This window comes from Mus musculus, chromosome 4, assembly GCF_000001635.26.
Source record: "Mus musculus strain C57BL/6J chromosome 4, GRCm38.p6 C57BL/6J".
In the NCBI taxonomy this organism is placed as follows: Eukaryota; Metazoa; Chordata; class Mammalia; order Rodentia; family Muridae; genus Mus; species Mus musculus.
The window spans coordinates 77818841-77843298 of record NC_000070.6 but is presented as its reverse complement, the minus strand read 5'-3'; the positions used below and the strand labels follow the sequence as shown (position 1 = coordinate 77843298).

At 34.7% G+C, this 24458-nt stretch overlaps 1 protein-coding gene across 5 annotated transcripts in view; it reads left to right on the top strand.

The window, feature by feature from the left end:
* Positions 1-24458, top strand: part of Ptprd (protein tyrosine phosphatase, receptor type, D) — a 2270506-nt gene that overhangs the window by 368444 nt on the left and 1877604 nt on the right. The gene's annotated exons all lie outside the window — the stretch shown is intronic.

Genomic DNA, 24458 nt, shown 5'->3' with positions numbered 1-24458 from the left:
TTAAAAGACTACAGATCTGAAATTAAGCTAAAAGGAGGATTACTGCCTAATGGTTTCTTGCTCATTATTCTTTGGAGGGAAGTTTGAGAAGAGACTAGCTTAAGATTCCGTATTTGAACTGATAGTAATCTAAACCTTAGAAAGACATCCAGTGCCTTTTGACATTGCAAAGTTCAGTTCTAGTACATCTTGTCTTGGCAGGAATCCAAAATCTAGAAAATGTGCAGCTGCCTTATAAAATCATTAAGGTGAATTTAGATTTTGTTATATAAATGACAGCAGAGTCAAAAACCACATATGGCATGTATTTGATTAGACCAAACATGAACCTGGAAGAAAATTACTTCCTTTTTTCACTTTTAATAATCTCTTATTTTTTTGCAATCATCCCTTCTCATCTCTTATAAAATGGATATCTCAAAACAGAGAATACTCACATCCTACAGTGTTGAAACTATAGTCATCTTTAAGTAGATAAAATGTCCTTCCACTTAACTAGAGTGTGGTAGGATTAGTACTATGGAGAATTGAATTGAATTTTGCTCCTCAGCTATATTTGTTTGAGGAAAATCTGTTAGATATATGGTTCCTTTTTATTTTTTTTAACCATCAATTGAGAACCATAGAATCCAACACTTAACTACTCACCTGAAAGAATGGTTTCTAATCTTTAGTGTATGCAGCAAGATTGCAATCAATGCTGCTATAATTATACCTAAATTTGGGTTGGGAATTAGATTTCAGGTGGATTCCTATAGTTTATCCCTATAGTGTGTGTCATGTCCTACTTCCAAGTGTCCATACTTTTCTCTCTATAAACCCATTAGATGAATAATTTTTCCTTGTCTGATTACATAAAATGAGATTGAAGAAGAGATATATTGACTTCATTTTTAGATTTTCTGTGTTAAAATTTTCAAAAAAAAAAATTGTGTCTTACCTGTTAATAGCAAGAAGTCCAGTATAGGGATGCCCTGTGTGCTGCAGAGAACGTGATGAGTAAGATAGAAAGGGAGCTGTGTTTTCATTGTGCATGGAAACAATTACATGATCTTTTAGGCCATGACTAGTGCTGATGAAGACATAGCACAATTCTCAACAATACTACAGCAGGGAGAAAAAGTCATAGTCAGAGAGGTCTTGAACTTACTTTAATCATTAAGAGGTTGGTATGTGATAAATTAAAAAATTATCTAAGATTTAGCCAGGCATGGTGGCACACGCCTTTAATCCCAGCACTTGGGAGACAGAGGCAGGCATATTTCTGAGTTCGAGGCCAGCCTGGTCTACAGAGTGAGTTCCAGGACAGCCAGGGCTACACAGAGAAACCCTGTCTCAAAAAAAAAAAATATTTAAGATTTGAAGATGCACCATCTTACTTGACAAAAAAGGCCTCAAAGGGATGTATCCATTGCTTCTCAAAAGTATCAGATTTCTGGATTGTTTTCCATTGCTGCACCCTTACATGTACAAATTACACCAGACTACAGAATGCCATCCCAACTGGAATGTAGTGTGGTGTGAAAGAATCTCAAAATTTTCTCATGTGCAATTCTCATCCTGAATCACCTTTTGCATTTGCTTTTATGATCTTTTAATATTATGCAAAAGTATAATCTTCAAGAAATAGGTAGTCTTATAGAACTTCTTCAATTCTTAGTTTGTCAGATTTTTGCCAAAATCCTCTCCTCATCTCTGTGCATTCACTCCACCCTAGTCGCATCCTTGTTTGGACCATTGTGTCTCAATATACTCCTTCAATATTCACCCTGTGTATGTTCTTTACTCTTTCCCCTATCATTGGTTAAAGCTCTGTCTTCATTTTTAATCAGCCCATTTCTAGTTCCCTTGCCTTCAGCCATTTCCATCCTACATATTTTGTCCCCATTAGTTGGCATACAATTTAGACAGTTACCTCAAACAATCTGTCACTGCATGGAATAAGAATATGCCATAAGTTTAACGATGGCATATCCCAGAATATGTTCTGGACAACTCTACTTCCCAAAATTTCTTTCAAAAGAAATCACTTAAACCAGATATCACAAAAGTAATTTTAAATAGCCTATTCTTTGCTTTTTTTTTCATGGAAGCACACTTTGATACATATCTAGGTAGTGTTTGTTGTGATTTATATTAGGAAAGTAATATTTCTTTCTTTCTTTATTAGCTTATTTCAACCACAAAGTTGGTCTCCCAAACTATTTTTTTTTCAGTAAGTAATTTTTCTGCTCAAATTTCAAAACACAGAAGCAGAGGCTGTAGTATGCTTCAGCATTATGTGAATTGTGGAGCACAAGACATAACAAAATTAAAAGTTTCTTAAAATCTCCCATAGCCAGTTCAATTCAAAAAGGGCATCTCCTGTCCACATCTGGACTTGTATTACTGGCCTTTGCTGGGTATAACTCCATGATATTTCTTGTGTCTTTACTTCTTTCTCCTGCTGCGTAGAGCTGCTTCTCTCTCTCCATTGGCTTCCAAGGAAGAAAACCCAAACAGAATGCATATATATATATATATATATATATATATATATATATATATATATATATACATGCATATATATACAAAACAATGAAGTATATAATGTTCTCATTTCTACCATCCCATAAACCAGCATTAATAGCAAATACTGTCAGGAAATTCAGAAGGAAATATCTATGGAAGTTACACAAATGTGACAGCAACTATAAATGGGAATAATGACAGATCTGTAAAATACTGATCATAAAATGTTCAGAGTATATGGTAATGTGTACATAAATTATGAAAATAAAAAATTCAAATAAAGCAGTTTAAAAATTGATTCATAGAAATATTTTGTCACTGGCCTTAGTATTGTTTGTGATTAATTTTTCTGAAATGGACTAGAATTTAACAAATGTCTTATAATTTTAATTTATTTGGAAAGCCAATATGCATATCTTTTCTATAAGTTTTCTGAACAACATAACATTCGAAATTTTTTACTTCTTATTTTTGAGAATTTCTCCTTTCTCTCCCACTTCATTTATCTAGTGCGCCCATTCTATCAGCTCATCACTCTTATGTTTTATTATTCTGTAAATATGTTTATATGTATACATACACAAATAGCCTGCAATTTCCACTTACTATTAACCATATATATATGTTTTAGATCTGAGTACTTAATATCAAGAAAGTTATCAGAATGTAACTGGAAAAAATACAAATCCCCGTCCATTCATAATCATTTATTGCCTGTAACTCTAACAGTAGGGTTAAAATTTAGAGGAGATTTCCACAACCACACTGGTATGTAACCTGGTGGTGTTCCTAGGCAAGACTTGTATAGTTAAACATCTCGTTACATATACATACATACATATATATATATATATATATATATATATATATATATATATATATATACTTTTTTATAAGACCTAACTTTTCAGTCTTGCCAGACTTGTGGGTCATGGGCTTCAGGGTGAGTTATGACTATTAGTTGCCTTACTCTAGCACTTTGTATAGTACTTTCAGATACTATGAAAGCTAGCCCCTGCAGAGGATATTTTCTCAGTTCTGATAATACAAATGTTATAATGTCTAATTAGAGATACCATTATGTATCTTTCATTAACAGGACAATAACAGTAATGCATAATGAGACATTTTAATTTATGAAATGTCTATTAAAGATTTTTGAAATATTCAGTTTTCTAATGTTTGATGTCTTTGCCTTTTTTGATATTTTATTCTTGAAAATCTTCTTTTTCCTAATATTACTTCTCTAGAGAGTATTCAGGTAGCTAATAAGTGAATCCTCTGGCATTTAGTATCATGAGAAATATGCTTTCAAATGGCATTAACTTCTATATAAGTACTTGAAGCAAGAAGATTATTACATGATGATGAGGCTTGTTTTAGACTATTATTGCTTGTGTGCTTTCCAAATACATTTTAAATGAATAAGATGAGATAACTCTGTTATTACATTGTAAGGAGAACACTGTCCTTTGGAAATTTGAGTAAAATTTCAAATTTCATATACCTAGTAAATATTATACCTATATTTCAAAATGAAGCTATTTGTTTAGCTGGTGTTTACAACTGCATGGTCACCAGCAGGGTTAAATATTAGGAAGGAAAAGAAGAGTGCTCAGGGAACAAATAGAAACAAAACAGGATATTTTTATACCTTCTCTGGTGTGAATGTGTGTGTGTGTGTGTGTGTGTGTGTGTGTGTGTGTGTGTGTGTGTTTGTAAATTCCTGTTCTGAACAGATATTATACCATTGAATTGTCCTATGTCATGCATCAAAATCCAATTCTTCAAAAGATTCATACATCATGTCATCCTTGAAAGATTCTTTGACTTTCTGACTCCATCTGGCTTCTCCCTTATGAGAGCTTATTGAATTGTGGATACTTTACATTCTTCTCTATTGCTTGCTTCCTCTGACTAGCTCCTCTCTATGCATGTTCATGGTCTCACATTTGCACAAATGCCCATTAAATTCTAAGGACATTCCTATGGTGTGATTTGCCCTTCCTTCAATTAATTCTCCCATCATTCAGACACTTAACAAACATTTTCTGCGTTCTATCTAAGTCTGTACTTCTTCACCAGCATACCGCTCTCATGTTCACCTATCACATGCAACACATGGTAGGCCCTTAGATTTAATCATTCATCTTTGCATAATGGAATCAACAAATCACTGAAAATTACATAACAATTTCATTTAGAGAACCATATTTAACAGAAAGATTTTATACATAACAAAATATATTTTGATTATCAGATTTCATTGATAACTTGTGTCAAAATCTAATGTCAATCTGCACATATAGGAGAATATATTAGTTACACATAGTGTGTAGAGAGACTATACTAGTTATATTTAGCATGTGTAGGATGTCATATGTTAATGTTATTTAGAGATGTTGATGTCTCATCTACAATGTGTTACTAATGTATTCTAGAAAGGAAAGAACTTCATACGTTATTGTAATTCTAGTTTGTTCTTTTAGATGGTATTTTTGTTTTACTTGTTATTATCAAATATTTGTTAATATAAAATGTTAAAAATAAAAATATAATAACGGGTTATTTGTGTTACATTAAATTTCTAAAACGTTTAAATTAAGTTATTTTATTTTTATTAATTACTAAGAAAGGAGAAAATTATTTTCTATTACAGTAATAATATATCTAAAAGGCCTATGATTATGGTCCAAAAGATTGTCTGTGCTAAAATGGCTTAATATAGAAACACCTAGAGAGAATTGTGTTTATAAAAGTTATAGCTCCTAGAAGAAGCAAGCATCCTAACATTATTGATCCATTGAAAAACAAAACACTACTTGTCTCTTTGTTTATAAACCAAGACACTTCTCTTCTTCAGCCAGCTTTTCCCACATGTGGCCATTATATTTTGAACAGAAATTTTATTATTTCAACTAATTTGGAGACTACTTTTGTCCCTTAGTCAGATGATTTCCCATCCATCTATAAATTTAAAGTAGATTTTAGTAGGTTTTATCCCTCTTCAATTTAATTACCAGCTTTAATATAAAAGGGGGGCTTCTAATTTCAGGGTCTACTCTTCAGTGCCTACAGAAATTTCTTAGTGTCATGTTATGTGCATCACCACATTTGTGGCAGTGCTTCCAGCACCTCCTGCTCAGCATCCATTAATCATCTACTGAGAACAATGATTTTTTTTCTTGTGTTGTCAACTGAAAAAGTCAATGTGTTTGCTCTCTGGGAGAGCATCTCCAAGCAAATATTAGAAAACAGCTATCTAAAGTGCATGGCCAAGTACTCCTCCAATGTGCTTTGGAAATACAGTCTCTAAATAGATCCAAGTAGTTATTCTCAGGAGGCCCCTCCTGATCCAGAGCTTAGAGTATAAAGGGTACACCAGATTACTAAATATAAATGTCAAAGTACAAAAAAGCAGGAACAATGATGATTGCATGTTCTTCACATGCCAGACTTCCATAATGGACTTTGTGTATGTTACCACCTTAAATCTTTGCCTCTATGCAGAAATACACAAAACATTGGAAATTAATTTACTTGATGTCACACCCTATTTTACTCATCCCAATATTAATTGAGAAGTTTGATGGAAAGACCTGATTCTGGGCTGGGCATACACTTGAAACATATTAGGGATGTACAACAGATTTACGTGGAAGAATATGTGTTCAAAGGTGGAAGGCTGGTCAAATTGACAGTTAATAGCATTATGTGGTTCGAGTTAGGAGCAAGCTTGTAAATAATTTAATGAATCAGGCACTACTAACTGTGCTATTGCTATAAACATAGCTTTCTTTTTAGAAAGCTATGTATAAGAAAGCTATGTATATTGAGATAATCATACACATTTGTACGCATGTGGTATTTCATCAGGCAACTGTCACCAGTATACTTATCATGGTGAGTATGGGAATCTGAAAAAAAAGATTTTTTTTGTCATCCGTGTTTTAGAAATCACAAATAAAAACTTACAAAAATGAGCAACTATAATCTTTTTACTGAAGATAACCCATGGCTAGTAAAATGTATCACAATCAAATGCCTATTGACCCCAAAGAGGTTTTGTAGTAGACATATTAAAAAAGTGTTCTAACAGAAAATTAACTAGCATTGAATATGGCAAGAAAAGTGACGCAAGCTTGAAAGCTCTAGTCATTTCATCTGTGGTCAGTGCTTAATGGAGACTGGACAATTTCACAAACAAAAGAAAGAAAAACCAATAAGAAATAAACAATCTCCATGACAAAAGTGAGTTTACATTTGATTCTGACAAGAGTCAGGTAAAGCTGTATATGTAATCTAATGATGACTGGAGACCAAATTGTCTCAAGCTGTGAAGAGGAAAGTTAACATGGAGAGGTTGTTGACTTAAATTTTAAACTTTCTACTTAGGTTTAAAAAAAAATATTTCCTTTCCCTTCATTTATTCTATTTTCTTTCACTGTCCTTCTTTCTGCATTTGTCCCTCTTACTTTCCACCCTACCTGATTATCCCTTTCTCTAACTTCAAAATAGGTATAGTGAGGATTAATGTTTGCTCTTATAGCTGTGATGAACTATCACCCCTTGCATTATATCTACCAGAAGAGTGTGTGGTGCAGAGTACAGATGCGTGCATTGATGTTACACGAGGAACTAGATACTCTCCTTTTTCTTATACTTGGCTGTATCCTGATGAATGTGCCATAAATTTAAGATAGCTTAATTAAAAGGCTATTTAATACACCTTATCTACCAAGCATAGCAAATGAGTACACTGCCAACTCCAGATCATTACTTTCATAATCACCCCACTGTCTGGCAGCTATGGCTCACCTCAGCTGACAAGAATCAGTTGCATATCATATTTTTAGAAGTATTCTTCTAAATGGACATAGTATCCAGTTGTTCTCAAATAAGTGTGTCAATTCTCAGGGTAGTGATGCTCTTAGACTTCTGAGAATATGTTTGTGCTGTTATTAGCAGTGAAAGCAGAGATGAACTAAATGCTCAAATTCTGGAAATTCTTTCTGTGGAGTTAATGCTCTCCCAAAACTCATTTCCCCAGGAGTTTCAGTTTAAATGCTCCATGAAAAAAAGGCATATCTATACCAAAATTCCCACCCCAAAGCACAGGGACAATCCCAGAAGAGACAAAATGATTCTTAGAGACAGTGATAAGGGGTGGCTGCCATGAACCAGTGTCTTCTGGTCATAACAGAAGGCTGCACTCATGAACTCACAGTGGCTGTCATTGCCAGCAAAAGGTCAAGGTAGTCAGCACTCCACTATGGAAAGGGAAGGGGTTCATGAATCTAGGCTCCTAGCTAAAGGGCTGTTGACATCTGATGGTTTATAGAGAAAGAAAGAAGCAATCTCCATTAAGCTTGAGGTTCCTGATAGGTGGATCATACTCCAGTGGATGCCCCACACCTATGTATATGAGTGACACAATTGATGGCAGTTGTTTATAACAAATAAAACTTTAAAAATAAGATAAGAAGTCAGGAAAAGTTAGTAGATGAGTGACTGGCAGGAATTAAGGGAAGAGATGGGGCTGAATATGATCAAATTACATTGCATGCATATTTCAAATCATAACAAAATGTCAAATATTTTATCATACCATTAATAAAATATTGCATTTTAAAAGAATAAAAATACAAAATCCATGCTTAGTTTCTACTCAATGCATATGTATTCATTCCACTCTGAAGTTTAAAAGAGTAGAGCTATGTTGTCCTAATAATCTAGAACATATGAATTGTATTATATATCCTTTTTTTGAGACCTGATTTTTCATGTGTATGTTTATCTAAAAACAATTGTCATGACTCCAATTGTACCTATCCCTAGGACATGGACAGACAATGTCAATATTTCAGTCTTTGATTTTAGCTGCAATTAAATTAACATGGGATTTTTAAAACACTTTTAAAAGTAATTTTTGGCTGCACGCATCCACATCTGTATTGGTCAGGGGGTAGCAGAGCCTCTCAAGGGACAGGCATATCAGGCTCCCATTAGCAAGCACTTCTTGGCATCAGTAATCCATAGGAGTTTGTTGTCTGCAGATGGGATGGATCCCTCAGTGGGGCAGTCTCTGGATGGCCTTTCCTTCAGGCTCTGCTCCACTCTCTGTCCCTTTATTTCCTTTTGACAGGAACATGCCAGATCCTGACCAATACACATGTGGATGCTCACAGCTAACCATCAGACTGAGCATGTGGACCACAATGGAGGAGTTAGGAGAAGGACTGAAGAAGCTGAAGGGGTTTGCAACCCCATAGGAAGGACCACATTGTCAATGAACCAGACCCCCCCCCCACCCCGAAGTTCCCAGAGACTAAAGCACCAACCAATGAATACACACCAAGGGACTCATGGCTCCAGCAGTTTATGTAGCAGAGGATGGCCCTGTCTGGCACCAATGGGACAGGAGGAGGCCCTTGTACCTATGGAGAATTGATGCCTGAATGTAGAGGAATGCTAGGGCAGTGAGACAGGAGTGGGTGAGTGGGTGAGCTCCCTCATAGGAGGGGGGAGGGGATGAGATAGGGGTTTTGCAGAGGGGAAACCAGGAACAGGGATAACATTTTAAAAATATAAATAAAATAATCAATAAAAAAAAAAAACCCTGAGTTTTGTGAAGTCATGGTGAGCCTGCGGTTAGGCCTCCATTGCCTAACTGCTATTTTCTATCAACTTGTTTATTATTTGTAAGTTTTGTATTGCAAACTATCTGTTCAAATATTTTGTCCACTTCTTCTAATTTTCTCATTTGAGGACAAGTAGTAATAAGTTCACACAAGGCTTGGCATTGAAATAAGGAGTCTTCTTTATTCAATTTATTATATTTTAAGAGTTTTATTTATTTTTATTTTATGGGAATAAGTGTTTTTCCTAGCTATGTCAGTGTACCGCATTCATGTATTGCCCAAAGATGTCAGAAGATGACATTGGGCCCTTGGAATCAGAGTTACAAGTGATTGTAAAGCTGTTGCGTGATTACTGGAAACCAAACCTTGATTGCCTTTAAGAGCAGCAATAGCTCATCACTGAGCCATGTCTCTATTTCCTCCAACTTATTTTTATATAGAATCTCAGGAAATATGGAAGGTATCTATCAGCAAGGCTCACTGGGCAGCAACCACAGTAATCTTCCTTATGAAATTTGTTAATGTTGTTACAGATGTACACAGCTGAGCCTGGCATTAGGCATGGTTTGTTAGATCCAAACTTAGGTCTTCTTTGCTAGATGGAAAGTACTATACATGGTAAGTCTTCCCGCAGCTCTTCTTAAGTGTTTTTATTCTTATAACATTTAGCTTCAAAGCTTTTGTGGTATATTTCTTATAAATAAAATCCAATTAGTTTTCTAAATTTGATTACATTTAAAATTGATATTTATATGCCCATACTTGACAATTCTATGAAAAGTCTAGAGTTTGTTAATTTTTATGCAAATGTAGTAGCAGTTTTGAGGATAAAACACTGTAGGGGAATTTTTCATTTTTAAATATAATGTATTTTTCTTAGAATTGTTTCTGAAAATGTAACTTTGTTTTATATGATCATCAGAGACCATGGTAAAAGTAATATCAATGTCATCAATAATTATTTGGGAGAGATTAGAGACAGACTAAGAGACGGGCAGAGAGAAGAGAGGCAGACAGACAAAGAGAGACACAGAGACAGAGACAGACACAGACATGAAAGACACACAGAGAGAAAGAAGGTAGAGATCAGGTCAAACAAGATTTCACTGGTTACCTATGAACTTGCTGTTTAGACCAGCCTGGTTGGGAGTCCAAAGACATTGCCTCTCTCTCACAAGTTTAGAGATTAAATAGGTTTGCCAAAACACTCAGAAAAATCAAAGTTTCTTTTAGAAAATTATTTTAAGGACTCATAAACTTTTTTCAAACATCCTTTTACAGAGAAGATTTGGTCCACTCACCTTGTTCGTTAAGAACTGCTAATCTATATACCAGAATCAGAACTTACAAGGCTTCCTCTCCTTCAGATGCAGACTGATGCCCTCAACTTTCTGGAGTTATTTCTGGTTTGCATCTTCCTTGGGAGGTTGCGGGCAGGAGGGTATAAAATATTATAGTAGATTGTGGCCCTAGGAAAAACAGGAATAAAGAAAGTTATTTGTTTGTTTGTGTCTGTGTTTGTTTTTGTGTGTTTGTTTGTTTAAGTTGTGTTTTGTTTTACATCATTGTTTTTTTTGTTTGTTTGTTTGTTTGTTTGTTTGTTTGTTTTTCTCTTTATTTTCTAAGGAGAGAGAGAAAGAAATAAAACATGGATTTTAAGGCTTTAGAGGTTGGGTGGATTTGTGAACACATGAGAGTGGAGAAACCATGATCAGAATATATTGGACAAAAAATATATTTTCAATTAAAATGAAAGGAAAATATTAGTCAATAATGTGTGCTTCAGCACTTTAAGCGGTGTACAGTATTTTTCTGTTCTTGTCATGTTTTCTATAGTGAGGCATCTTGATTGTGAAGGTTGTTTAAACTTCTAACAAAAACAACAAAAGCACTACTGTTAAATAAAACATGTGATGCCCCTTCTCTCTCTGTCTCTCTGTCTCTCTCTGTCTCTGTCTCTCTCTGTATCTCTGTCTCTCTGTCTCTCTGTCTCTCTGTCTCTATCTCTCTCTGTCTCTCTGTCTCTCTTTCCCAATTTATCAATTTGTTTATCAATTGAGATACTTTACTCACATCTTAAGGTATGATATCTACGGCAAATGAATTTTGACTCTACAAACATATCGCAATGTTCAAACGATGGACAGCAATCCAGCACAAAATCTTAGAGGATTCATCCCTAAATATCACCTGTATTAGGTTCTTTATTATTCCTGTGAAGAGACTCCATGACCAATGCAACTTATAAATGAAATAATTTACTTTCTGGACTCATGTTTCCAGAGGATTAAAGGCAGAAAGGCATGACATTGAACTGGTAGCTGAGATTTTATGTTTGATCCTAGAAACTAGATGGGGTTGAGTAGGTGAAGCCAGAGGAAGGGGTGGGGGGTTACTGTGTTACAGCTGGGAATGGCATGGGGTTTTGAAAACTCCAAGTCTGCCACCAATGGCAAACTTCTTTCAACAGGGCTAATACCTTCTTCTTTTTCCCAAACAGCACCCCCCCCCCCAGCTGATAAACAAATATTCAAATATATCAGCCTGTGTGGGTCATTAAGATTCAAACTAACACAGCCACCATCCCCATGTGACTCTAGAGTATTTTCTAAAAAGGAGCTGGGAAGATTACAAGAGCTAGAGGTAGTGGATGACTCAAAAAGAGCACATCTTCACCTCATAACAGGACCGATACACATGAGTTCACAGAGACTGTGACAGCAAATAAAGACCTACACAGAGGCAAGCCTGATAAAATTCCAGAACATAACAGAGGGTATAAATATCATCCCTAACCAGGAAGCTATTTGCAATAGACATTGATACCTGCTTAGAGAGAATTGCTGTTTCCCCAATGCACTACAAGTAGGTAAATCAACTACAATTCAGTGTCGGGCTCGTGCTCAGGAATATGTGACCAACACACATGGACTGGACAGATTTTCTGCATGCTTTTTGTTGTTGTTGTTGTTGTTAAAGTTTCTTTGGATTTTTTCTTGGGAGAGGAGTTGTGGAAAATATTTAAAAAGAATGGCAAGTTCTTGCCTACTCCTAGCTATTCTCTGCCCCAGCAGTGGTTTTGCCACCTCTGTCTCTAAGTTAGGCCCTACAGCAACTGTTCTTGGTCTTTACAGCTCTGGTGTGTTTGCTTCAGTGCTGCCTGTACCTTCTCAGGCATAAAAGCCCTGTGGTTGGTGGTCCCACATTCCAAAAACCCAGTAAGACAAAACTCTAGAAACCTATAAATTAGATTTATGTATCAATACACGAGATACCCACACCATAAATTCAGGGCCATCTGATAATGGTGCAAGCTGCCCACCTAAATTAGACATGTTACCCCAATTATTCTATCCCTATATGATATTATATCTACCTGTGGCTATTTAAAACCGTGCAGAATCTGAATCATCCTGCTCGTCTTCTACTCTGCTTCTGTCTCTATTCTCCTGTGTCACTCCCTATCTCTGAAACTCTTGGCTCTGCCTCCCTTTCCTCCGTCCAATCACAGGCCTCCTGCTGCACTAACATTCAAATTGATTAGACAGGTGTAGGGGTTATATATCTATTCTTTTCTTCCTGTGAGATAGAAACATTGGGTAGGCAGGAGGGATCTATAGGGGATGGGAAGAGGAAAGAATATCTTTGAAATATATACAAATTAAATAATAAAAAACTAAAAATAAATAAGCATTGCAAAGAGCAACCCGAAGGTCTACTTAAAGATTTTTAAAGACTATTTTCACAGGAAATTCTAGCAGAATGGTAAAGAGATTCCCTGCACATCCTATGGCCCCAACATGTATCTTCCCCCATTATTAACGTCTACAACATCAATGTGGTGCATTTTTTCTTCTCTAGTGTATTTGTAAGGTTTCTTAGAGTCACAGAACTTATGAAATGTCTCTCTATATTGAAGGAATTTATTGTGATGACTTACTACATTCCAACTAACCTAACAATGGGCATCTGTGAATGGGAGGTACAAGAATCTAATAGTTGCTCAGTCCCCAAGGCTAGTTATTTCAACTTGTCTTCTGTAGAAGTAGATTCTAATAATTTTTCTGGTAAAGTAAGTATAAGCAGTGGGAGAAGAATGAATCTTCTTTCTTCCAATGTCCTTATGTAGGTCCCCAGCAGAAGGTGTGGCCCAAATAAAAGTGTGTACCAACAAGTCTGTATGTGGGATTTGCTGTGTCCCAGGCTGACTTTGAACTCAGAAATCTCCTTGCCTCAGCCTCCTGGGATTAAAAGCACGTACTACCTTGCCTGGGCCGAAAATTTTCATGGACACTATAACTCAAGATCTCTATGCCAAGATCCATGTCAGAAACTTGTGTCTTCCAGCCTCAAGATCTGGATCACAGGTGTGCCCTCCAATTCTGGGTTGTAATTCATTCCCGATAGAGTCAAGTTGACAGCTAGGAATAGGAATAGCCATTATAGCTAGTTTATGCTATAATGCTGTACAGTTTTGACAGAAGCATTCATATATATATCAGGCAGTGATTTTACCATTAAAACCCTGCTCCCCTGTTCCCTGCATTCCTTAACTTTTCCCACTGGATGATCTTACAAGATCAATTTTGCAAAAATGTTAATTTAATTATGGAGCTGTCACCATTGTTAGAACAATATACCAATCTTTATATAAGATATAGTAGGAGATATTTCTACATGAATCACAAAATTTATTACTAACTAAATTTATTAAATACGAATGATACTTGAGGTCATACTGCAATAAATCGCTTCGAGTGTATGCTAAGTGCCAATGTGCCAAGTTTTAGATTTGCAGAAAACTTGAATGCACATAAAATGCAACTACTTCCATGTTGTGTATATTTTTTCAGAGTTAAACTTAAAAAAGGTATCTAATATATTGTATGTACAATAGGGTATGTATGCAGGAAAATGCAATTAAGGAACCTAGTTGTCAAGCATGCAAATTATCTCCATCTGTTCTCCTAACCCTTGGGATAACATGGATTTGAATAAACGGGGCAAATGATTATGTTCCAAGTTTTCCTGCCATCACTTTTAAACCTAACCATGAAGACATGAACCTTTTAAAGCATTCTTAGTAAGCCAGATTCTTTCCCTGCTCTGTATGAGTTTAAAAGTCCAAAGATCAAACAAGAATTGCAATAAAATCAGGTTCATTTATTTCATTTAATCTACATCATACTTGAGCCAATTCAATCTCTTGCATGTCCTTGGCAATGCCATTCTTTCATGGATTTCCTTTTAGAGTTCAGGCATAACTATTTCCCAGAGGGGCCAGGATCAGAGCAGAAGAAAAATCCTCTAGCATCCGTAAAAATCATTGTTTTAAGGAATATTTTCAGTACATTACAAAGTTTCAGATAGTAACTGAGACTTTCTAATAGAACCAAACATGCAATTGCAGCTCTCATTCAAGTTTGAGTACCCACTATACTTTAAATATATAAATAAATATATTTGAAAACAAATATTGGTAGATCCTGAGAGCTTGGGACGTACCAGACTGTTTCATGCATTAAAAGACACAGAAGTCTGTCTAATACTAGAATATTTCCACTGGTCTTTTAAGTCGCTTCCTTATGGGCCTTTTTCCTATTAAAAATTTGTGATCAATAACTCATTCAGTACTTGTGTATGTGTATACCTGTAGCATGTTCTTATTCTCATGTAATCTAATTTATAATAGCAGGCTGATAATGACAATGGATTTTCTCACATGTAAGACATGGTATGAAATTCTGGAGATTAAGTGAAGAGCATCAGGCCTGATATTTGGCAGTTCCCTTTTCCCACCATTTACTTTCCTGTCTCAGACAAGAACTAGGCATGAATAATATCACCAAGTGCCTTCTAATTTTATATTTCATAGTAGAATGTGCTGACTAATGGTTAAATAGTGTGTCATAATGTCTCAAGTGTTATCCATTTATACATAACCAGCAAGCTTGACTCTTTAATGTATAGAGGCATTCTACTGGACAACACTAGACTTCCCAACTATGATAATTGTTTGTATGTAGACCAGGGCATTTTTCCTTGCCTTCTTGAATTCACTAAATCTAATATTGTCTTTTATGTTGTAAGCTGATCTAACATTATAGAAACTCAGAAACTTCAAAACAACAAAAAATAACATGAAGTTGGAACGTTTCACTAAGAATCTTCTATTGATTAAGTTAGACTTTGTAATATTTGATTTTTTAATGGCATAAGCATGCTTAACTTTTAAATAAAATTAAGTAAAAATATGATAAGAGCTATGCAGAAAATTAAAATACATAAAAGTCTCAAATTTTAAATTGTAGAATAAAAATGGATGGTAAGAATCCCCATGTTTTATTCTGTATATGTATAATAATATATTAAATATAATTACAATAAACATTAAGACATTTGAAATTAAAATATATATTTAGATATTTTTAGTGAATGCTGGAATGTAAGAACTAAGAAATTTTTACTCAATAAGTGTCAATGAAAACTCATTCAAACAAAAGCAATAAAGGAAAGAAATTTGATCATTTTTTACTTTAAATAATAAACACATTTAAAATCAATAGCCAAAATATCCAGAAGAACATAGACACAGAATTTACTCATCTTCTGAGGCCTAAATTTTACCATTTAAGTGAGCTAAATTAATGAGCAAAACAAAACTACAAGTCATGTATAACACACGAATTAATGAAAATATATGTCTTAGAAAAATCTAACCAAATATTAAGATGCTGCATTAGCAATAACATAAGCAAATTTTACAAATATGTACCCTGGAGATCTTTCTATGTGTCCTTCATGGGACCACTTAAAAATTGGTTTTATAAGATAAATCTTTAAAAACTAAGTGGCAAAGAATCTATGTTTTCTCTTATTCTGAACTATGTATGGTTTAATGATGTGGTCCAGGCTGCCTTCAAATGTACTCTTCTCCCCTTTCTTTTTCCCAAGTGCTGAGTTTAACAGACATAGGCTTCCATTTCCAGCATAACTAATATTTTCCAATGGAAATATGTTTTATGTTCAGCATAAACAAACATCTCTAGTTGTTACTCAACACGTGTAAAAGTTGTAGGAACATATCCCAGAAAGAAAATGTTGAATCTTCCAACCCAGTAAAAATTTTCAACATGCATCTTTTTCGTTAAACTTCGTAAAACAATGTTGCCTATATTCATATACGCTGTTCATTGCTATTGTGTCTCTATGATATATTTCAGCATTGATGAAGTTGGTTTTACTCATTCTAGTTTTGATAACATTTACTGAATATCTTCTATGACTTATAACTACATTGGAAATATAATTAATATTAATATTGAAAGTATTTTAAAGTTGAAGTATTATAGCTCTTGGCTGCTTTGTTATTGCTGAGCATTTGCCTTTAGCTTCAAACATTTTGTGTAGTTAATAGTTGAAGTGACATCTTAATTACCATGCCGTGTGGGACCTTCCTGTGAACTGCCCTTTATATATGATTCTACTTAGAATTACAATATTTTTAAATAATGTTTTACTGAATTATAACAATGGTCTTGGGAGTGAAGACCCTGAGTCAGAACCACTGACATAAGTTGTGGATATATTGAAAAATGCAGATGATAACAAGAGCATTTCACCTACAGATACAGAAAAAAAAAAAAAAACCATGGAGGCTGGAATATAGTAAGTAATCAACACTCTAAGACATCTCTCAAAAATGTTTAAGTGTGCGCTGGACTCAACATTAACGCTGCATTATAAATTGGGAATGTCTTATTCATTATTGCCTTCAAAAACTTGACAATTGAAACACAGAGGCATCATCTTCCAATACAAAAGAATCTGTAGTGTTTACAAAGGAAGCATTTAAATGTGGAGGAAACTGATGTTCACCACCTTGGGGCTTTATGAGTACAATGTTATTTAAACTAAGGCACTTGACCTCAGAGTGAATAACATTCTGAAGAATAACCATGAAAGCAAAAGTCCAGAAGAAGAAAAGTGAAAAGAGAACCAAGAAGGAAAGACAGTCTCTATCCTAGAGACTTTCAAAAGAATGGGGCTCTGAAGAAAAAAAAAAAAAAAAAAAGCAAACATCAACACAACAACAACAACAACAACAACAACAACAACAACAACAAAACACTATGTAACTAACCTAGTTCCATCAGACTTTTTTGGGTTATCCCTGTAGAGTCATCATGTTAATTATGGAAATCAAGGTACTCTCTTAGGACATAGTCTTAAGAAAATATTTTAAGAATGGACAAATAAAAAATTCTAGAGCAGTTTTTAGTTTGAAAACTCTAGAAAGTCTAAAACAGGAGAGCTCTAAGTCTCAACTTTTGGCAGAGGAATGATATAGAGAAGAAAAAGAAAATGGCATACCATTTGTAAACAGCCACATAGTAGAAAAGACAGCTCAGAGAAAGAGTGACAGATTACAAAGTGACATAATAAATAAGTTTAGGCAATTGAAAGAAAGAAAGAAAGAAAGAAAGAAAGAAAGAAAGAAAGAAAGAAAGAAAGAAAGAAGAAAAAAGGGAAAGTTAAATTTTTCTGAGTTAGGAAAGTTGATCCCACAGAACGGTATGAAGATACTGTAAGGACTTCACACAGACCAGGATTCTGGGAAAGTAGTTTGTTGTTATTGAAGGTTTGCAGGATAGGTGTTCCTTCTATCAACTTAGCATGGCTTAGGGTCAATGTGCCTCTCTTGCCCTAGAGTCTGATCTGCCCTGTGATCTGTTCTGACCAGTAGGTACTTTCCCCTGAATTGGCCTCTTCTACTACTATTGTAAATCTCTAGATAGAATTTTACTAATTAGTGCTTATCCTTAAGAAACACTGCCTAGTGTGATCCAAACTTTAGGTAGAAGTATATGTACTAGGGCAATGAAAGCAACACTAAATTTCATCCCTATGTTGTTTACATCCTCAAGGTTACTAAGAAAGATGAAAGTGTAGGATTTCACTAAGCTACATTGATATATTTTTTCTAAATTGATGCTTTAAATTTTTTTCAGTTCTCATAAGAATTAAGTAGTCAGGGACATGGTGAAGGTATAGTACTTCACTGAGATTTAATGATATATTTTTCTAAATTAATGCCCATTTCAAATGTTCAGTTTCTAAAAATATAAAAAATATTGTTTTTGGCACAGAAATTCCAATAATGTATATGACATCATTTCTAGTTTCTCAGGTCCCCTTCATGTTTTTTGGAAGACTAAAAATGTCTGTCTAATAGATCACATAATTATAAATGTTAAGTAAATATATGACAAGAAAAAAATCTGTCCATGCCTTACTAAATTATCACATATAACTTGGCTTTCTTGAAAAAAAAAGTGGTTCACATTTAATTTATGAAAAAAGAAAGAAAAAGAGTAAAACAAATAAAAATAGAAAAAAAATGACAGAGATCTCAAGCTGTTGGGTATGAAATTTTGGCAAATAATTGTTATATTCAAAAATGGAAAAAAAAAAGAAAGGTTGGATGAGGATTCCAAACATCCACCTCTTTAGTGCTATTCAGCCCTCCATAATACTGCCTCAGAGGACCCAAACCAATCAGGATCCTGGATGAGCCAACTGAAGAAATTAATTAGAAATATTGGCATTCACACGGAGGGAATCTGCATGACCCCTATAGACATTTGGATGTCTACATCATACACCTTCTTAAACCTCTACCACTCCTTTCTAAGAATTCAAGAGAATTCTCAGAATTGATAAGCACATGAAGTTGCCACTCAGTAGCCACACTCTTCATTTCTTATGTGCTTTACATTTCATAATTTTTAAGAGCTTTCTTTAGCTTAATGAGTAGCAGCATCAATGAATTTCACTGAATACAGCCAGTTTCACATATGCTAGAGATGTTTCTGAAGCCTTTGACACATTTCTGATGACGAGATTGATTATTTTTCTAACTTAGTTAAATGTCATTAATAATAAAACACGTCATAATTTAGTGGGTAAATATTTGTGGTAGCAGAATGAGGTTATTAATATATGTGTATTCATTTATGGCCTTCCCCGTCATGAAATATAAGACACAATTGACAAGTGAGACTGGAAGAACAAATGGAAATGATTGTCCCTATTTTGTGACTTGAATTTCACTCTTAGTTGAAAATTAAATGGCCTCACGATTACCAAACACTCTCCTTGGCCAGCTAGTTGAACTCTTCAGAAATCAGGAAAGAATTGAAACAGAAGGCTGACTGATCAGACACCTTAAAAGGTAGGGTGCAGGATTTTGCCACCCACCATCCATAATTTTTTGATAATTTCTACAATAATTACAAGATTCTGGAGATGCAAACATCTTTATTATCTATGCAAAACACCATCTGCTGGGAGCATATTTCCCAAACTTTCAAGGCCTTAACAAGGGGCAAAATGATTTGGAAGTGATATTTTATTGCACTATATCTTCACTCAAGTGCAGGACTTTTCTGGGTGAGTTCAGAGCTCCATTTCTATGACAGAGACCACAGGAAAGAGCTCAAAAGAGAGAGAGTTCATTTCATATGGCGCTAGTACCATGTTCTGTTTTTTTTTTTTTTTTTTTTTTTTTTTTTTTTTTAACTAGTAACTATGAATGGATAACCACAGGCAACCAATCCAAGAAGCATCTGGTGGGAGTGCTTTATACTGAGAAACTATCATATCACAGATTTGCCCTAGAAAAATCTTTCTACCAGTCGATCTCTCTCTCTCTCTCTCTCTCTCTCTCTCTCTCTCTCTCTCTCTCTCTCTCTCTCTCACACACACACACACACACACTTAAAATCTTTTCTAAAAGTAACTCAAATTTCTCTTTATAATGGGACTATTTTTATATTTTATGTACTTAAACAGTTGAATCTTTAGCAGTTTTCCCTAAGTGTTGAAGACTCAGAGATGAAAACACAGTTTCTGACAGGAATGTGTTTGTGTGCAAAGTCCCTCGCTCAAACCCACTCATTCCTGCTTTTCCTAAAGTCACCAGTGAAATCAGCACACAACACACAACCATCTCTAACATACTATCAGAGTCTTCTTCTGCTTAACACAAAACTAAGGAAAACTAAACCAGACCAACCAAAACAAAACTCATTGAGATTTTTGTTTTGTGTAAGAAAACCTCTATTTAATGACATGCTTCTCTGAATGCTCTTCATTCTTCTTCTGGTATGTATTTCATGCCATTAGTTGCTAATCCCACTTGTTATTAGTTGGGCTTTTTTTTTTTCCACATTGTCATTTCTTTTACAGCCCTGTATTTGTCCTTCTTCATGTCACACAAACTGTTTCTTTCTAACTCACAGCAGTTTTCAAATTCACAGTCATCTGAAATCCCAGTTGCACGGAACCTGACACCCTCTTCTGCCCTCTCCAGGAGCCAGGCACACATATGGCATGCATGCCTATAAGCCTCGATTCATAGATATAAAAGGAAAAGAGTAAAATTACTATTTGAAAATATTGACAACCATAGATTAATTAACTATTTTATTATTGAGATATCTATACTTAAAAATAAAGTATTGCTTGCATATAATTGCATAAGTAACACATAAAACATATGATACACATCTTTCTACAATTATATACAATAAACACCCTGTGTGTGTGTCTGTGTATGTATATATATGTATATAATGGTTATACATTAACTTTATAGTTTAATTTGCTCATTGCTTTAAAAATTAACCATGTATTAGTTACCTTTCTGTTGCTGTGATAAGATAACATGAACTAGATAGCTTACAGAATAAACCATTTATTTCTGTTTACAGATGTAAAGGGATAAGGGTTTAATCATGCTTGAGAGGCAGAACACCATTGGAATGCATAGCAGCAGAGGCAAGAATGTAGTGGATCACATTTTTTTTTTCATATCAAATACAATTCAGAGAACGCAAACTAAATGGAGGGTGAAGCTATAAAAACTTGAATCTATCCTACAGAGGCATGCTTATCCCTACAATGCTCTACTCCTAAAGTTCCCCAAAGGGACCAAATATTCAAATGCCTCAATCTCTTTGGGATGTCTATAATCAAATCATCCTGTCCTTTTTGTTTTCAAAATGAAACATAGGATTGAAAATATGAAAGATAAATATGTCTTGACAGACACAAATCACTGAAAGTAAATAACCAGTACAAATAGTAACTGCCTTCTTTAGGCTGCTTTAATGTTCCTTCTGCCTCAGGGCCGCTTCACAGACAAAGTTCCATGACAATTGCTAGATTAATGTTCAGTTACCCAGGTTGCGATTAATGCAGGTTTGATAGTGCTATTAACATATCCACCATCTCAGGCTTCAATGTGCCTTCTGTAATTGACTAAATACAAAGGTTTGAAACAGTGTTCTAACATTATGCCTCCTTTGATTTATCTGAACAGCAATTTCCACAAAAAGCACAAGTCCTGCCTTTCCCCTGTAAATAAATCACATTCCAGTATTTCAAAGGGCAACTGAGTTTTCTGGAGCTGGAATTGCTTTCTTGCAATTTTTCCTAAGTTTTCAGAAGTCAAATTTTGATGAACCAAAATTGCATCAACTATACTAACCTTGAAAGTATGAACAAGTGACTGATAATACTATTCTGGGCTTTTTATACTTTAGTCTCTAGCTTGTTTTTTCCAAATAAACAATTTCTAGAAATATCTGAATGACTAATTTATCTTAATTATGGATCATAATGATCAAAAAATATGTCCAGAAAAGTCTTTTCAATCTTTATGTGAGCAAGAGGATTGGTTACTCTCATTGTGCAATAGTAAATATTGACTCTAACCTCAGGCAAAAATAAAACCTACCCCCTTCTTCATTAATTTGATGTTCAAGGAATGTTTTGCCTTTATAAGACATACCAATTACCACAGAAGCCACGAAAACAAACAAAAGAGAGTCAAACAAGAGCAAAATCCATCATTTTCCCTGAAGGTCTCGTTCTCAGGGATAAGACACAAGATTGCGAACAATTCTCCACAAAGGTGGAAGAGGGATGCCAGCATATTCAAGGTCATACTGAAGGGGATTACCTTACCTTGTAGGCAATGGAGAAATTTATTTAGCTAGAAAAATAAAATGAGTTTTGCTCCAGAAGATAGAGAGGTTAATCATTAGAAAGATGGTGTAGGAAGTGTAAATTTACTAGAGAATATAAGATTATCTTTTAGAATTAAAAGGAACAGTAGATTTAAGTGGCTTCCTCTCTTATCTGTTCCTCTGCAGAGTGTCTAACTATTGTCTTCTGTGTCCATTGGATTCCCTGTGGTGTGATGTTAATCCAGAATCCTCTGTGACCTTTCACTATGTTAATGGCTCTCTTTGGAGAAGCCATCACTCACACCCTGCTCCTGATATCATTCATATGGTCTGGTTCTTGACATGTAATTTTACATCTTTTCAAAATCAAACTAGACCAGAGGTCATGGCAATAGTAAATAAGTCTAGATAGATGATTTTTACTACAGAAAAAATATGTGTGATAGCAAGTATTTTTGACTGATGAGAATTTTTAGCTCAGTTTATAAATTTTGTTGCAAATTCATCATGTAAGTGTCAATATTCAATTCAATCATGTATTCATACATATATAAAGGTCATTTATATTCTATTTGCTAGTAGAATGGATTTTGGTTGGTGAATGAGTATATTTATATTTTAATAGTTTTTATCTCAAACTATATTCATTTTATATATTTTGTTCTATGTATATGATCATAAGTGAGTGCTTATATGTGTGTACTTTGGTGTGTGTGCATGTGTGCATGAACATGTAAGTATATGCATTGTAAACTAGAGGTTACAATCATATCTTTGAAACAAGGTTCCTTGTTGTCCAAGACAGGCTGGACGCAAGCTGCAGATATCCACTTCTCCCCACCTTCACAGTACAAGGATTACAGATACATACAGCCTCAGCAACCAAACTAGGTATTTAATTTTTACATAGGTTATAATAATGAAGCTCACATTATGCTCCCATAGCAAATAACTGACTTAGGTCTCGCTTATCTTCATCATTCTGCTTTGTTCTATTGGCTCCAATTATTTGAAAACATAAGAACTTACTGTTGAGAATGTTCTGGTAATTTTATGACAGGTATTTAGGTAAGTGATAGAAAAACAAAACAACAACAACAAAATACTTGACACTGATTAAATTTACTGATAAATCCTTGAGTTATACATGCCAACAAATATGACTAAATATACTGTCATCTGTAAAGTGGGAACAAGATTTTGTAGACAGGTTAACAGTGCTGCTGCAAACAGTCACCTGCTTTGTTTCTTTTTTATTTGAGCTTTCATCTTAAGATTTAGGTTTTGTTTGGGATTTGTTTTTGTTTGTTGGTTTTTGTTGTTTTGTTTTGATTTATCTTTGTGATTACTAAATGAAACCTTTTGGGAAAGGAAGAACGTTCTGCGTATCAGAGTCAGATGCCTCCTTTGCACATTGGTCCATTTCATTTTCTTGTTCTGTTCCCTAAGACCTGTATTTGTTCCTCAGCAGCCTCTGACATACTGAGCCTGCTTTTCTTTTGGCTTCCCATATTACTGTTAAAATACTTCTTCTATGAATACAGCAGAAGAATCATCCCTTTCTTAGCTTTCTCCTGTTAACAATAGGGGTCTATTCAAGGTTTACACATTGATAACTTTGCACATATGGCTTTAGAGAGAGAGGGCTTTCATCATTGTTCTTTTGTATAGGAACACATTGCTGGCAGAGATCTCTTTTTAACCTCATCCAGGGACAGAATACTTCCCTAATTGAGATGCAACATCTGTGTAGTGATCCATTGAGCATAGATTGAAATGTCTGGGCAGAGAGAAGAGGACATTGATTTTTTTTTCACCCTAGCTAGGGAGCTATAATTCAATTTCTTATTATAATGTAAAAATTGTTTAACAGTCTTTGAATTGTGAAAACATTAAATTATAATAAATTGAAATTGTGAAAACTTTATATTACAGCGGGAATAATTGTGACATAAACATAGACTAGCATAAGCCGATGTAGAGTAAACAAAGCTCTGATAAAGTCACTGTTCCTCAAATTTCCCCATTTTAAAAATCTGCCCATTAACTAACTTAGCCACATCTGTGAATAAATATGTAAGGATTTTTCCAATCTTCACCAAGCCATTCTCAGCTGTTACCTAAATTTAAAATTACAAATTACCTCATAAAAAAATTAGAGGGTTTTGTTGGATTTAGAATTAAAATGTAAGAAAAGCAGGGCATGGGGGTACATGCCTTTAATCCCAGCACTCAGGAGGCAGAGGCAGGTGGATTTCTGAGTTCGAGGTCA